The 13,301-nt window shown below is 44.4% G+C and overlaps 1 protein-coding gene across 1 annotated transcript in view; it reads left to right on the top strand.

Annotated features, from left to right (window-relative positions):
- Positions 1-13,301, top strand: part of CFAP54 (cilia and flagella associated protein 54) — a 2,285,874-nt gene that overhangs the window by 2,151,350 nt on the left and 121,223 nt on the right. The gene's annotated exons all lie outside the window — the stretch shown is intronic.

Genomic DNA, 13,301 nt, shown 5'->3' on the forward strand with positions numbered 1-13,301 from the left:
AGTATATTAAACATAATTGTGTGTGTGCCAGCTAACTCAGAAGTCACTAGAAATGTTCTCGAATAAACAAGAAGGGATTAGACTCTGACAACCACATAACCATGACAACTTTATTTCCCCTATAATTGGAACAACATCTTCAGAGTTGTGGAAACAATAGATAACTATTTCACTCAGTTAATCGTGCATGCTTCGTTTCTACAGAGTTGCATAGAAATAGAGAGGCGGGTGTTTCAATAAAAGGGGTTTATTGAACAGTCGTATTTCTCATGCAAGAGATATGAACTGCTACAATCGTTAGACAGAATGCAAAGTATAATGCGTACAGCGTAAACAGTAATATAAAATAATACTGTAACAGCATTGTCTATTGCTATGACATATATAAAAATACATACATAAATAACACAGGACTTTCCTTTGAGCTGACGTGCAGCGAGTGCAGCTCCCTTACCTTCGTTTCCCTGTTTTGCTGACGACCACGCCTCGCGGCCCCCGCTCCGCGGGTGCCGCTCGCAGGCTAGGTACTTTGGCAGTCTTGTGTTACTGGACCCCCCCGAGTGCATAGGAGCACCAACGCAGCCTTGTTGAGCCGGCATTTGCACCTGAAGGCGTGAGGCGGGACTGCGAGGACCAGCAGGCAGCGCGGCGCTGATCGGCCGCAGCTGGTCCTCTTCCCGCCCCTCCACCGGTCAAAACCATCGTGCCGAGTGAGTCGCCTGGGACTTTCCTTTGAGCTGACGTGCAGCGAGTGCAGCTCCCTTACCTTCGTTTCCCTGTTTTGCTGACGCCCACGCCTCGGGGCCCCCGCTCCGCGGGTGCCGCTCGCAGGCTAGGTACTTTGGCAGTCTTGTGTTACTGGACCCCCCCGAGTGCATAGGAGCACCAACGCAGCCTTGTTGAGCCGGCATTTGCACCTGAAGGCGTGAGGCGGGACTGCGAGGACCAGCAGGCAGCGCGGCGCTGATCGGCCGCAGCTGGTCCTCTTCCCGCCCCTCCACCGGTCAAAACCATCGTGCCGAGTGAGTCGCCTGGGACTTTCCTTTGAGCTGACGTGCAGCGAGTGCAGCTCCCTTACCTTCGTTTCCCTGTTTTGCTGACGCCCACGCCTCGCGGCCCCCGCTCCGCGGGTGCCGCTCGCAGGCTAGGTACTTTGGCAGTCTTGTGTTACTGGACCCCCCCGAGTGCATAGGAGCACCAACGCAGCCTTGTTGAGCCGGCATTTGCACCTGAAGGCGTGAGGCGGGACTGCGAGGACCAGCAGGCAGCGCGGCGCTGATCGGCCGCAGCTGGTCCTCTTCCCGCCCCTCCACCTGTCCCTCCCATATAATCTGCAGCAGCAAAGCGCACGCGGGACGCGCGCGGGGCGACTACCGGGGTGAAGACCGGGCAAAGAGCGGGCCGTTTAAGGCCGTTCAAGGACGGCAGAGGACGGCCCTGGCCCAGAACCCCTGCTTCTTTGCACTTGATAACTATAACGTCTAAGATGTCGACCATACGCAACAGAACTCGAAGTTGCGCGAAAAAAGCTACGGCGGTAGCACAGGTGACCGGACCTATTGATCTTTTTATTTCACGTGTACATGAGACTATTGACCAAAGTATTGTTTTATTGGAAAAAAGAGTCTCCATGGACCTTGCAAACGCTAGGCGCTCATCCTTGGGCCCCTTGGCAAAGGTTAAATCACCTGCCTTGCAGACTTTGAATAATTGCTCCCTACCCATAACCATGCCTACTAATAGTGCTCCGACTGTACCAAATACTGTTGATCTATCGGTTGCCCCATCAGACTCAGACCCGTCTTTTGAAGACCTGGAGGTTACACCAGATCTAGAAACTTGTCAGTCACCTGACAAAGCGGCGCTGAGTCTGAGCGGGTTTAACGATGCGGAAACAGCTCCTGTACCTAATGTCCCCAGGGGAAGGGCTCCTAACCTCCCCAAGGTTACAACGAAGGGTAAAAACAAAGTAAAAGCACCAGTTAGGAATCACAATTTGATTTCCCCCATTCCACAAATGACATCAGGTATTCCGTGCTGGGTGCAAAACATGGTAACAGATTTAAAATTAGACCTTGAAGCCACTTTAGCAGCACAAATCAAGCCTTTAATTTCTAAAGTGGACAGGCTTACATCTTTAATACACTCTAAATGGCCACACAAAAAGCAGGGAAAAGGGCCTGATCAGCTACAAGGGATCACAGAATTAGCTCCTAAATGTTTATCGAGTATCCAGCCCCCTAAAGACGTATCAAATAAGGTTCAAGCTATTGCAGCCCCTGGGAACCCAGTTATATCCCTTGTGTCGCAAACAGGGAACAACTCCGTCCAACCCACAAATATACCGATTTCAAAGGAGAAGGCTCCTGTTCAGGCGAATCAACACCCTGTTGTTGATAATATTACCACCTCCACTATTCAAGCAAAAGAAGTTGCAGGGAAATCTAATCCATCTTCTGCATCTCTTCCTACAAACAAACCAGAAGGGCCTAAGCCAAAGCAGGCACGTTTTAGGTCCATTAATTTACCACCAGAGGTTTCCCCTTTTGTTGTTGTGCTGACAGCAGTTCCCCCATTGAAGGAGGGAGTAAAAGAAACGTTTACCGAGCTTAGAAATAAATGTGCTCAATGGCTCCACCTACATAAACCTCTACCTAATAACATGAACGGTGAAATTCTTACCGTGCGCAGAGGGGACTGGGTGGGCAGAAGCAAGAAAACAATAGTAGGGGACGTAATCACAGTTAACTTTAGGGATGTAGGGGCAGCAAGCTATATATGTAATGCACCCAATAGTGGTCCTGCGACCCAAATAACCCACTTCCTTTGTCTTATTTTTTACCAATGTCCTCACGAACTAACCCTCCCTGTTCCACTTTTCAAAGTAACAGAGGACCTGGGTACCCTCCACAGCAAGCTGCCAAACCTTGGCTGCAACCACCTTATCCGCCTCCTTTTTTCCCACATTATGTTAATTTACAGCAGCAGCAGCTATCAAATGCTTCACCTTTTCCTATGCATCAAGTTAAATCCCACTGGCAACACCCTTTTCATTTTCCGCCACCCTTACCTCAGTCTGCTTACCAGTGGCAGCAATCCTTTCAGCCACCACAATTAGATAAACATCCGTGGCAACAAACATGGCAGGACCTGCCCCACTCCCAAGACCCCCTGTCCTCACAATTCGCCCATCCAAATAGATATGCCGTGCTAGATGAGGTAGACTGACTCAGCCCTCCAGAAGCACTGGATCTAAACATTTCTACGCCCTATCTTGATATGGTGTGTTCTTCTTCTCCTGTCACGCCCTTAACCGCATTTCCCGAATCTATAATATTGACATCCCTAACACCTCCCCTGCATATAGGTAAATGGGGTAGCTTTGATACATGTATAACTACTGCTAGCCCCAGCTTAAGCCCAGATACCATCTCTCGGGAAGATGGTCCTGCCTTATTACCACCAGCAACTCAGCCAGAGTCGTCTGTTGTTGGTGATTTTGGTAAACCAGCAGGACTTTCTCTTATTTCCTGGAACATCGCTGGCCTTACCTGCAAATTAGGTACACCCTTCTGGACCAGCTTTATGGGAGAGGGATTTGACCTAATTCTATTGCAGGAAACTTGGTGCCCAGACCCCATTAATATCGAAGGGTATGCATCCTACTGTCTTAGAGCAACCAAATCCAGCTCGGGCAGGGCTAAGGGGGGCCTTTTGTTGCTTTTGTCAACTAAGCTGTGTGACTGTACGGTCAAATATAGTACGACCGTGGGGACACACAGCCAAGTTATAAGGGTGGAGTGTAGGAAGAATATTGATTTAGTCATTGTAAATTTCTATAACAATATTTTTGATGCTACTAGGGGGGATATTTTACTGCCTCTAGAAAGGGAAATTACTAAGGCCCTTGATATCTCGAAAAGAAAGGCTGAGGTGGTTTGGGCTGGCGATTTTAACTTGCAGCCCTGCCATCTGTCTAATGGGAACATCTGTGGCTTCGATGCAGCATCGAGTAGCCATTGGGGAGACCTGGGGGCGAGGGAGGATTCTCCCCACTTCCAACACTGCAGTTATGGTTCCACATTAAATAATATGCTAGTCACGCTAGACATGACCCTGTTAAACTTCAATACTAACAACCGGGCAATAACATGCCCTACATTTACAGGCAGAGATGCAGGTTCATTTATAGATCACATTTTGCTGTCTAGCAGTGGAGACTACACTGATTTGTATGTAAACGAAGAAAGCCTCAGTGACCATAACAGCCTACGTGTTACCCTCTTGGGGCATGGTACCTCATTAGTTCCAGGTGGTAAATGTACAACCGACATAGTGCCTATTAGACCAAAGGGCCTAAGGGTCAAATGGACTGGTTTAAACTCTAAAGTCAAGCAGAAGGAGGTTCTTACTCAATGCAAGAATCAAATTAGTTACTGTTTGGATGATGACTGTGATTCTGGCTGCTTAATAGATTACTTTGTATCTATGAATAGTATTATCGATGGTATTTTCACTAAGATCCCGTCAGCCAATAGTGGTCCAAAGCAGGGGTGGTTCGATAAGACCTGTATAGTCGCCCTCCGCGATCTAAAGAATGCTTTAGGCACCAAACCACGTGTCAAGGCGGATATACAATATTTCAGGGCCAGTTACAAAACAGCAATTAATAAAAGGAAAAGGGTATTACAGACTGAAGCTTGGGATAAGTTGAAGGAGGCTGCTGAGACCAAAAATAGTAAACTGTATTGGGAAACAATTAATAGCCCGTTTCTCAATAAAGAAAACGTTCCAGAACTGACCTCATATGTGGCATGTAGCGACTGGGTTAATCATTTTTCCAAAATATTTAATCCAGAAGGGTCAACTTCTGAGTCACCACCACCAGATATAACCCCATGGTCGCCCCTTTCGATGGCTATAACACTAGAAGAATGCCATGAAGCAATCTCTTTAAGTAAAGGAGGCAAGGCCCCTGGCCCCGATGGGGTCCCGCTGGATTTATACAAAGATGAAACAGCTTTATGGGCTCCCATTTTGGTGAGGATTTTTAATTGTGCGGCTGAAAGCGAATTTCCATCTACTTGGGGCCAATCGATCATCATTCCTTTACATAAGAAAGGTGACAAATCAGAGGCCTCTAATTATCGTCCAATTTCATTATTAGACGCCTCTGTAAAGGTGATGAGTAGGATTTTGCTGAAGAGGCTAGAAGACTGGGCAACTGATTTTAACATCTTAACTAGAGTCCAATATGGCTTTCGCAAAGGCCTGGGCACATTGGACCAATGTGTAAATCTGGACCTTTTAATTAGTAAATAGACTGTGGCTAAAAATGGCAACCTCTTTTTATGTTTTGCTGATTTGAGCAGTGCTTTTGATTTGGTTAACCATAATATTCTCTGGGAGGTTCTGCTTGATGCAGGGGCCCCAAGGGAAATAGTTTATTTTTTAGCTAGACTGTACGAAAAACTTTCATGTAAAGTCCGCTATGGCACCCTTGGTGAATGTACCCCGTTCTTTAGAGTGTCTCGGGGCATACGCCAGGGTTGTGTTTTAGCTCCGCTTTTATTTTCCCTTTTTATTAACGGTGTCGACCGTTCCTTGGCCGACATCCCAGCAGATGCCCCCCTGATTGGTGGTAAACCTGTTCCGCTGTTACTTTATGCGGATGACGCTGTTCTTTTATCTCGAACACAGATGGGCCTCCAGCGCCTAATTGATAATTTTATGCAGTTTATTCAAGCTAGGCGGCTTCGTGTGAACAAAACCAAGACCTATGTAATGTCATGTGGTCAGGCAGCCAAGCAGGTAAAGCATACTTTTTTTCTAGATAAGGAAAAGTTGACCTCTGTTAAGTCCTTTTGTTATCTGGGAATAACATATAATAACAGTGGGTCCTGGAACGCGGAATTTGATGCTGTAAAAATAAAAATGCTACGGTCTACTAGTAGTATTTTCCGTTTTGCCTCTAAACTTGGCTCACGAAGTATTTCAGATATGATGAACATATACAATGTATGTTGTGTCTCCTCTGCTCTGTATGGGGCAGGGGTGTGGGGACATTGCGAGGGTATTTCCCTGCAGAAGGAGGAAAACAAGTTTTTAAGGAGGCTGTTATGTGTTCCCCCTTCTGCCTCCATCCAGCTGATCCATGAAGAAGTCGGGATCGAGTACATTTCTGACTTAGCAGCAGTTCGGCCACTCTTATTGTGGCGCTCTATTTGGGCTAAGCCAGAGACTCGATTCACTCAGGATATTATCCTTGATTGTATAGGTTTGGATCACTCCTCGCGTATACTGTGGTTAAGATACATCCACCGCTGGTATCTCCTTCTTTTTAACATTGATGTGTTCCGTGAGCCTGAAAAGGTTGTTTCTATTTCGAAAAAAGAAATTAAGACAACGTTCCTAAACTTTCGTAAGGCTGAGCGAGATAAAACCGTTGGCAATCTTGTCACTGTGAAATTTTATAAAGATTTGAATCTAGCTCCGGGACTCCAATCCTATCTTGTATATGTGACTCGCCCCTCTCACCAGTATGCTTTAACACGGGTCAGATTGGGCATTGTTCACCACTTGGTTGCTTTTCCAAACACAAAAACCAGTTCAGACATACCCTGTCCGTGTGATAGTATCTCCCGGCAGAGTAGTTGCCATTTCTTACTTTTTTGTAAATTCTTTCAGTTTCTCAGGTTAAAATACCTTAAGCCAATTTTTATCAAATATAACATTCGTACCACACAAACAGCATTGATATTTTTATTTTCATTAGAGAACGAGGAGATATGTTTCTTCTTGGCTACTTTTATTTTAAAATGTACAGCTGCCAGGAAAAGTATTGTATTATAATAATGTTTACTTACCTGTCTGTACTTATGTTATACAGCTGCCAGGAACTGTTTTATGATGCTATTTCCGTTAACACTCCTGTCTGTATATATATGCTTTCATTTTTAAATTTTATATCAATTTCTGTAATTAAGGTATTATTATATTTGTAGAGGTCCACAGTATTGAATGATTATTTAATAATTTTAATGTACAGTTCCCAGGAAAGGCCTATTGAGTAACTCCTACTGATCCCCAGTTTGTCTATGTAAGAATGTTTCGTATTTTATAATAATATGTTGACCTAAAGAGACATGATCACTTACTACTTGCTGCACTTTAGCCCTTTTTTGCCTCCTTAGGAGAGATTATATGGTGATTTTAATATTTTAATTATGTACTTTTGCTTGTATGATTTGTATGTACAAATCGAATAAAAGCTTTTGAACTTGAACTTGAACTTGAACACAGGATAAAATACTCAAATGGTGCTTCTAAAATATGCCTACCCCAGTGTACTTAATTTAGGTCTAGTACAAGGGAAGAAGTAGGTGTTTCTTTAGCATAGGTTTAGTTTGCCAAGTATTGCCAAAGGTTTCTCTAGGTTCTAATCAGCTCCATACCTTAGAAAGAGAGAGGTTGGTATCTCTTTCTTTGGACTCGATTTCCCAACAACCCGCAAGGGGAGTCAGAAACACTGGAGCTGGATTCTGAGCAGGAGGATGACAGCGTCTAGTCAGTGCGTCAGCTGGGAGTTGGCTTCCTTCGGTACTTGCTGTGGCGAGCTGCGTCGTGAAAGAAGGTAGTCGAACTGCACCGAACCACACCGTGATTTGCCATAGCAAATGAAGGTATATTTATACCTTGAAGGTGTTTAGGAATGCCAGTATTGATGTAGAAGTCGGGCATATGAACATCATGAATGAACCCCTAAGAATAGATGTTCATGCATAATAAATGAGTTCTTGGAGAAATCAATATCCAAGCAAGGGGAAGTCCCTAACGACTTAAGAGTCTGGTTTTCCAAGAACTCGTTGTGACGTAGATGAATGGATGGAAGTAGCCATGCCTGTATTTGGGTAGCATGGACTATGCCTAAATAAGGACTGGAGTTCTATGCCTATATAAGGATGATGTGAAATGTACCTATATAAGGGCATGAATCGGGAAATGCATACGGAATCTAAATCGATACACAACAATACAACTTATGAATGTATAAGGAACCACTTCTAAACGTTTCGCTAGTGTTTAACTGAATAGTAAAGCAACTATTGATACAAATCCCAAACATTAAAAGACTGTTTCAATTTAAGTTCAATATTCTCACAACTATGGTAAAGGGTTAGATTGACTTAATCTCTGTTCCAACTTGCATTGTATACACTCTATATTGTTGTATTCATTTCTTCTGTATTTTACTTAACTTTCACCATTTGAAAGTGTGTGGCATACATGATGACTATAGAGTGGAAGGTCCCAGGGCGAGCTGACAGATTAGATTGAGAGAAGTGCATCCCTAGATTATAGCACGTTACAGTGAATCTCTTCATGGGTAGGAGAAGCAAGGTCAACCCATTCTAATGCCCTATAAGATCACATCATATGCACTCTGTTATCATGCAGTAATCATGTGAGGGAGTAAAGTGGTAGATGCATTAATTACTAGACCAGTAAATATCAATGCAACCACACAGCGTTCTTCTCTTTCACCGATTCAAAGCATACAAATGACTGAAACAAATTTGTTATTGCAAAGAAGGCAGAGAAGACTTTTTCATCTTCTCAGAAAACTACAAAAAATAAATAAAAGAAGGATAGTAGAATGTAGATACCCACTTACTACAATCACCTTGAATAAGGTTTTCTATAGTTTGGAACATGCCATCTTTGCTGCTGTTTCACTGTGAGACCCTGGAGATTTTTTCTTTTTTATAAAGAAACATTTTTATTGAGCATTAATATAAAGTAGAAAATGCAAATACATTGCCATTCTCAATGAGACGTGCATCAATAAAGCATAGCAAAGGTCGCATTGTCCTCAATTCTTAAATACCTTGCTCAGTCCCCATCATTTACCTAAAGCGCATCAAATGTTTACCTCTGTTTGTATTTAGTAAGGTTTTTGGACATCTTCCCATCTTTTTCTATCTCTAAAACAATTTCAGGGCCTTTAATTGGGGAGAATACTTTATGGATGGTATCCTTTCTGAGAAATATCGTAACAGGGGATCCTAAATTGGTCGTAGTCTTTAATGTCATGTGCTAGTCCAGATGTAACTTGTTCTATTGTCACATTGTCCCATAGGAGTAAGTACCACTGTGTGATGTCAGGTGGATCTTTTTGTTTCCACTTGGCTGCAATGATAGTTTTAGCCACTCCAAAGGAGTTAGAAATTAATACTTTATCACCTTTGGATTGATAGAGTACATCCCTAATATTTTCACCAGTGAGCACATAGAAGAAATTGTCAGGTGGGGGTAACCAAGAATGGTGCATATAACTGACAATACCTCCTCCCAGAATGTTGAACTTTGGAGCAGTATCACCAGATGTGAGCAAAGAGCCTGCCACAGCACCGAGCCGACAATATTGGAGGTCCCAGAATCTATTAAGATCAGTTTAGATTCTGGACTTAATGTTGCTTCGGTGCTTTTGGACTTGTCAGCTGAATTTGATATGGTGGACCATAACATCTTACTGCACAGGTTAGAACATCTGGGGGTGACAGGCTCAGCTTAGGCTATCTGGGTTCTTTCCTTGAGAGATGACAGCAGGTAGTTTGGATGAAACCTTATGCCTCTGGAGCGAAAATGTTAAGGTTGGGGGTGCCGCAGGTCTCCTCCCTTACTTCTACTCTCTTTAACATTCATATGACCCCCTTGGCATATTTAGTTGAACCCTTTGACATCAAGGTTGTATCAAACGTGGATGATATGGAGCTCCTACCCATGTATAATGGGGATTTTGCAAGTTCAAAAGATGCATTTTCACTTTGCATGAAGGCGCTGCTTGAATGGCTTAGGGCCAATAAACTGCAGTGCAACCCAGACAAAACGGAGATCTTATTGTTTGGGTTGAATCCACTCAACGGGTGGGCAAAATCATGGCCTAACAGCGTTCCCCCCACCCACTCTGATGGCCAGTAAGCTGGGCGTTATGTTTGACTCTGAATGACCTTATAGTACTCAGGTGTCAGCAGTTGTGAAATCGTGCTTTTGGCCTTGTCATGCTGAAGAAGTTTCTCAACTTTCTTCACCATGATGCACAAGTCACTGTGGTCAGGGTGTTGATTATCTCTAAGCTGGACTATGCCAATGTTCTGTCCTTAGGTATTCCTGAATATCTGGTCTAGCTTTTACAAGTAATTCAGAACATGGCATTCTGCCTACTTAACAAAATTCGTAAGTACGGATCAGTATCTCAATTAGGGGTGAAACTGCACAGGCTGCGAGTCTGGCAACATATGTACAAGGCTCTGACATTGACAAATCTGGCTCTTCACAACAAAGGGCCTATGTACCTAAATGAGAGAATCAAGGAACGTAGACCAGGGAGGTCCCGGCATTTCAGTACTGCTGGTTTACTCTTAGTCCCCGTTTTAATAAAACAGCATAGAGGAGGCTCCTCTTTTACAGTCAAGGCAGCCAGTATGTGGAATCAAATGCCTGGGTGTTAGATCTGGGGGTCTCTAATTGGCAGAGGTAAGTACCTTAGATCAAGTAGGGACCCTTGCTTCTAGTGAGGGTGAAGGAATACACACAGTAGATAACCCCTGCTCACCCTCTAGGTAGCTTGGCTCGAGCAGACAGGCTTATCCCCAAGGCAATGTGTATAATAAATGCACTTAACACAAACAATGATCCCCAATCCACCACAAACTGAGACCACACAGGTAAGTATATTTATAAAAATATAACTTTATCTAGTTTATGCGGTGAAAATCAACAGTTATTCGATGGTTACTTCGTTAGCAAATGGTTGCACTTAATCTTGATGGTTGCATTAATGTTAGGAAGTTCTCACTCTTAAAAACGAATCAGTCTCAGTGTCACTTTAAATCAGCAGTGAAAATAATGCCAAGGTAATATTGGCCCATGCTAGCGGGTTAATACCCCGCTCCTTTTACTGATGCGCTCACTCCTCAGTCCCCTGTATAATTTGTCAACAGCACTATGTGCAAGTGCACTACTTGACACCAGCTCTGGCACTGTAACTGCTTCAAGATGGAAGCCTTAGATGGAAGCGTAGTACGTGAATTCAAAATATAAGTGCTACGAATGAAAAGGTCTATATGTCTTTTCTACATAATAATTGAATTTCACTGGGAGGAGAAACAATTTATTTCTGATAGAGATTTCTAACCACGGATTCCTCACTTTATGAATTTCCCCAGGCATGTGACTGGATCCAGAAAATGTCATACCAATTCCTTCCTGCACCAACATGTGGTATTGTGCAGCTTCACATCAGGTCCGTTCGACATGACGTTGAGGCCACAATGTATGCACCACCTTCGTGAGCTGACTTCAGTTCATTTCTTTTTGCACCTGTTGACCTGGATCTTGAGCGCTCAAATCCTGTCACTCCTGACAGAGATTTTGTCCCTCACATTTCTCCAGTGTGCAGGCAATGTCACCCTCTAGAATTACAGGCTGTGTTGTGGCTGTCACCAGCAGATGTCGGTGTTGGGCACTCACAATGTCAGTCTTTGGTGCCTTGGTTCTATAAACAACTTGGTGTTATATCTTTGCTGTGTAAATATGAACAACAGGCCCATCCACAACCAGGCGGCCAAACCAGTAATCTATGTTCACGGTAGGAAATGAAAGCGCAATGATTCCGGTCCAAATCAAGGGTGCAGATTCACTCACATTTCTGGGGCTGCTTCCGTGACCAGTTATCCTCAAGGTTACAGGCCTCAAGGACGTCCCACAAGAAATATAAGAAATATAAGCATGGATCTCCTTCATCCTCCACTCCGAGTCAAACAATGTCCCTACACTTCTAGGCTACAAAGTTGCCCCCCCCCCCCACCCCTGAAGAAACCGATCCTGACACTAATCCCACTTAGCTCCCACCCCGGACAGCAATGCTACTGCAGGACCACGTTTTTACAGCTATACCTGATCCCTCTGGAGCACTATAAGGCGCCAAGGATCCAAGGGGGCCTCCCATTGGTCTACCGTCAGTAATTCTGTCCTCAATATGGTCTGTGCTCCTCAACCTCAACATAAGGCCAACTTTGTCCCCAACTTTGCCCCCCCCCCAACCAAGTTCTGATGTCATCCTTGGGTCAAAACTTGGTGCCCTGCACAATGCTGCGTTTGGCGCCACAACCAATGACCCAGGTGCACAAATCACTGACAATCTCAATGTCACCAGCACTGGAAGGAGAACTGATTTTACTGATGGATTCAGAGTCTCATGGTCTACTACCCAGACGTAGACCATATGCCCATTCTGAGCCAGACAATACTCCTGAGTGAGATTTGGGCAATCTTGATCAGGACGATAACGAACAATACGATGAAGGCAATTCATTTGATGATTTCCAGTATGCGGTGGTCTAGACATCTCTCTAGACATTTGGGTCTCTTCACCAAACCCTGCCATGCAGACTGATGAGTCTGCATCCTTTGCCACTGATTAGAACGGTAGCTGAGACAATTTACCTCATTCTGCCAACCATGGAAGTTACAACTACACTTCTAACAGATGTGCTTAACCCTGCACATTCTACTCCAGAGCCTCTGCCCCCTTTTAACAAGGCCTTTACTGGTTTGCTGTTGGCTACTGGTCAAAACCAGTAGCCTGCTCTCAGGTCAATAGACAAGGGTATAGGCATCATAGACCTGATCCAGGTGAACTAGGGTTCATATTGCAACATCCCAGAGAGTCTTTTTGTCCAGGCATCAATGAGCTGCTTGAACCCCAATGCATTCCCTATCACTCCGTCTGCCAGGGATCAAAAAGAATGGAGAAATTCTCCTCAGCCAGCCTCACCCCCAGGGCGGTAAACACCACATACCTCTTGAGCAGATATTCATAAGCATTATGGGACAATGTGGCAGATATGATATCTTGCCAATGGTCTCAGACAATGTCTATGAATCCTTAAACCTGATCCTAAACAAACAACATGCAGCTAAATATTGAAACAAATCAGCTCTGGACACTGACTGTCTGGGTTGGGTGGTCAGCACCATGGTGGGTCTTAGGCACCATGCCTGGATCTGCTCCACTGGCTTTTCTGCGGATGCTTTACAGCCTTTTATGGACATGCCCTCCAATGGCTCTGGGCTGTGTGGAACAAAGGTGAACTCTGTCCTTGAGAAGTTTAAAGAGAGCAAGGCCATTGCCTACTCTCTGGGTTTAGCTTCGCCAGCTCAGCGGTTCCTCCAGTAGCAGTACCCATTTCAAGCCTTCAGTAGGGCTACTTGCAGAGGTAATACCTCCCTCAGGTGCA

Source organism: Lissotriton vulgaris, chromosome 1_1 (assembly GCF_964263255.1).
Source record: "Lissotriton vulgaris chromosome 1_1, aLisVul1.2, whole genome shotgun sequence".
In the NCBI taxonomy this organism is placed as follows: domain Eukaryota; kingdom Metazoa; phylum Chordata; class Amphibia; order Caudata; family Salamandridae; genus Lissotriton; species Lissotriton vulgaris.